This window comes from Schistocerca nitens, chromosome 3, assembly GCF_023898315.1.
Source record: "Schistocerca nitens isolate TAMUIC-IGC-003100 chromosome 3, iqSchNite1.1, whole genome shotgun sequence".
Taxonomy (NCBI): Eukaryota; Metazoa; Arthropoda; class Insecta; order Orthoptera; family Acrididae; genus Schistocerca; species Schistocerca nitens.
Window position 1 is genome coordinate 704,544,947 of NC_064616.1, and position 3,651 is coordinate 704,548,597.

Genomic DNA, 3,651 nt, shown 5'->3' on the forward strand with positions numbered 1-3,651 from the left:
TGTTTTCAGTTCCCATTGGAGAGGCACGTCCTTTCGTCTATTAATCGCACGGTTTTGCGGTGCGGTCGCAAAACACAGACACTAAACTAATTACAGTGAACAGAGACGTCAATGAACGAACGGACAGATCATAACTTGGCGAAAATAAAGAAAGTAGACTTTTTACTCGAGGGAAGACTTGAACCCAGAACCTCTCGTTCCGCAGCTGCTCACGCTAACCACGGGACCACGGCGCTCCTAAGCTCACACTCTCCTTGATGTTGCCTGTCTTGCGCATGGACTACTCAGTTTGTATATTTTGCTTATTTTTTTCATAGTTCCACACAACTTCTTCCTGTTTTCTCCATTGATCTGTGTTCCGTTTTTCAAGGCCTATCCACTGTGCCAACTTATAACTAAATCTGAGGGGGGTGCGATGGGGAGGTTCCCTTGTGAGAAGTGATAGTAATAGTCATATTGTTTACATGAGGTCGAGATCATAAATTTAATTTTTCGACCCTTCAAAGCTAATTCGACGCTTTAATTTCAACTGGTTTTGTATTTCATGTTGTGAACTGTCTGCATTAACTACCACCAGAGCAATGGCAGAGAGCAATACGAAGCAGTGTTAACTTTGCTCCGTGGCTCTATCCTCATCTCGTAATGTGTGTCAAGGGTAATTGTTCGTTCAGCCGGCCGCTGGTGGCCGAGCGGTTCTAGGCGCTTCAGTCTGGAACCGCGCGACCGCTACGGTCGCAGGTTCGAATCCTGCCTCGGGAATTGATGTGTGTGATGTCCTTAGGTTAGTTAGGTTTAAGCAGTTCTAAGTTCTAGGGGACTGATGACCTGAGATGTTAAGTCCCATAGTGCTCAGAGCCAATTGTTCGTTCAGATTTCGTTGCACTACCGCTGTGTATCGCTTGCGTTTCTTTTTCTTTTCTCTCTGCAAAAAGGCAACACGAAATTCAATGACAAAGTGCTAAGAAAACATTTGCATTGCGCCAGCTGACCATTAGCTTGTTTTATTTATTCTTATTTTTAATTGTCAACATTCTTTTATAATGCAATAAACCTCATTCATTATTAATTTGTTATTGTTAGTATTATTATTATTATTATTCATTCACTCACAAGAGCTTTCCTAATCCAATTGTGTACCGATGCACATGACCACTGAACCTAGAAGAATGGAATATTCGATGTTTTGCCACGCAAAATATGCGACTTTAAAAAGTATCAGGAAATAACGCTACATAAAATTCAAATGCATTCGCGCCTCCCCTCTGAGCGCCCGTATAAGACGAGTACGACAAACATTTCGTTGCATAACTGTCCCTGGCGCAGCTAAGAATTGGGAACATCGTTGCAAATATGTGGCAACCCATTAATAGAGCTGGCAACGGCCTTGCCGCAGTGGATACACCGGTTCCCGTCAGATCACCGAAGTTAAGCGCTGTCGGGCGTGGCCGGCACTTGGATGGGTGACCATCCGGGCCGTCATGCGCTGTTGCCATTATTCGGGGTGCACTCAGCCTCGTGATGCCAATTGAGGAGCTACTCGACCGAATAGTAGTGGCTCCGGTCACAGAAAACCATCGTAACGACTGGGAGAGGGGTGTGCTGACCACACGCCACTCCTATCCGCATCCTCAGCTGAGGATGACACGGCAGTCGGATGGTCCCGATGGGCCACTTGTGGCCTGACGACGGGGTGCATTAATAGTGCGCTTACTTCCCCATGTGGTCCTGAAGCTTTTCGCTAAATTCGCTTGGAATTCCGTTTCCATCTAGATGACGTATGCTACACAATCCTCATGTAAGATGAGACACTGAGACAAAAAGTTTAATTTATGAACTCCAGGAATGCTGTACTCCACGTAAGTAAAAGATGTTCTTTTCTTTAAAGTTACATTACGAGGCTCAGCGACAAATATTGCAATGAGAGAACGCTGATCTCAGCAGTGTCTCTTTAGCAAACTTGTTTGACATCTCTCTTGTGATGCAAAGACAGCGTGAATTCTCAGTTCTAATCGCGGTGCAGACCAGTTGCACCCTTGGTTGAGCTCTGGCGCATGCGCCATGCAGAGAGACACAGTGTGTCAAGAAATCTTTGGCAAAAATGTTATTGGACGGAAATGTTATTACCGGCGTGTCATAAAGGGAAAAGCACCATAGCTATGCTACCATTACATTAAATACTTCAGCATTCGGATGAAAGGCGCTACAAAAATTTGGGTAACGCGCAGTTTCAAATGCGATATGTTGCATTGGGATGACGCGCTGTTTACCTCTGAATCATGGACGCAGACGTAGCATAAATCCTCGAACCGAAGACAAGACTTCCTTCAGGAAATGCCTCAGCCTACAGTGTTGGCGGACTGCACAGATAGCGGACTTAGAGAATTTACAGCGTGGCCCATTTATTTGTCCCATGTCACGATAGGAGCGGACTCAGATTCTGCGGTGGCCGGCCGGCCAGCCAGGTTTTATGTCCACGAGAGTACGTCAGTGACAGTACAATCGTTCTGCAGTTAGTGCCAAATGCCGGTTTCCTAAACATTCTCAACAGAGTTTCACGAAAGGAACGTCGTCTTCACTCCATTTGAATTCACAGACGTTTTCCATGAAACAAACTTCTGAATTGCTTCAATGTATTTCCTTAATTCAACCTGCTAAGGATCCCAAACATTCGAGCAGTCTCAAGAATGGGTCACACTATTGCTCAAATGGAAATGGAAGAGGAAATGGAAATGGAAGAGGATGTAGATGAAGATGAAATGGGAGATAAGATACTGCGTGAAGAGTTCGACAGAGCACTGAAAGACCTGTGTCGAAACAAGGCCCCGGAAGTAGACAACATTCCATTAGAACTACTGACGGCCTTGGGAGAGCCAATCCTGACGAAACTCTACCATCGGGTGAGAAAGATGTATGAGACAGGCGAAATACCCTCAGACTTCAAGAAGAATATAATAATTCCAATCCCAAAGAAAGCAGGTGTTGACAGATGTGAAAATTACGAACTATCAGTTTAATAAGTCACGGCTGCAAAATACTAACGCGAATTCTTTACAGACGAATGGAAAAACTGATAGTAGCCGACCTCGGGGAAGATCAGTTTGGATTCCGTAGAAATATTGGAACACGTGAGGCAATACTGACCCTACGACTTATCCTAGAAGCTAGATTAAGGAAAGGCAAACCTACGTTTCTAGCATTTGTAGACATAGAGAAAGCTTTTGACAATGTTGCCTGTAGTACTCTCTTTCAAATTCTGAATGTGGCAGGGGTAAAATACAGGGAGCGAAAGGTTATTTACGATTTGTACACAAACCAGATGGCAGTTATAAGAGTCGAGGGACATGAAAGGAAAGCAGTGGTTGGGAAGGGAGTGAGACAGGGTTGTAGCCTCTCCCCGATGTTGTTCAATCTGTATATTGAGCAAGCAATGAAGGAAACAAAAGAAAAATTCGGAGTAGGTATTAAAATCCATGGAGAAGAAATAAAAACTTTTAGGTTCGCCGATGACATTGTAATTCTATCACAAACAGCAAAGGACTTGGAGAGCAGTTGAACTGAATGGATAGTGTCTTGAAAGGAGGATATAAGATGAACATCAACAAAAGCAAAACGAGGATAATGGAATGTGGTCGAATTAAGTCGGGAGATGCT

General features: G+C 44.2%; 1 pseudogene; it reads left to right on the top strand.

Moving 5' to 3' along the window:
- Positions 1-1,374: 1,374 nt before the first annotated feature.
- Positions 1,375-1,492, top strand: LOC126250538 (5S ribosomal RNA; annotated as a pseudogene).
- The last annotated feature ends 2,159 nt before the right edge of the window (positions 1,493-3,651 follow it).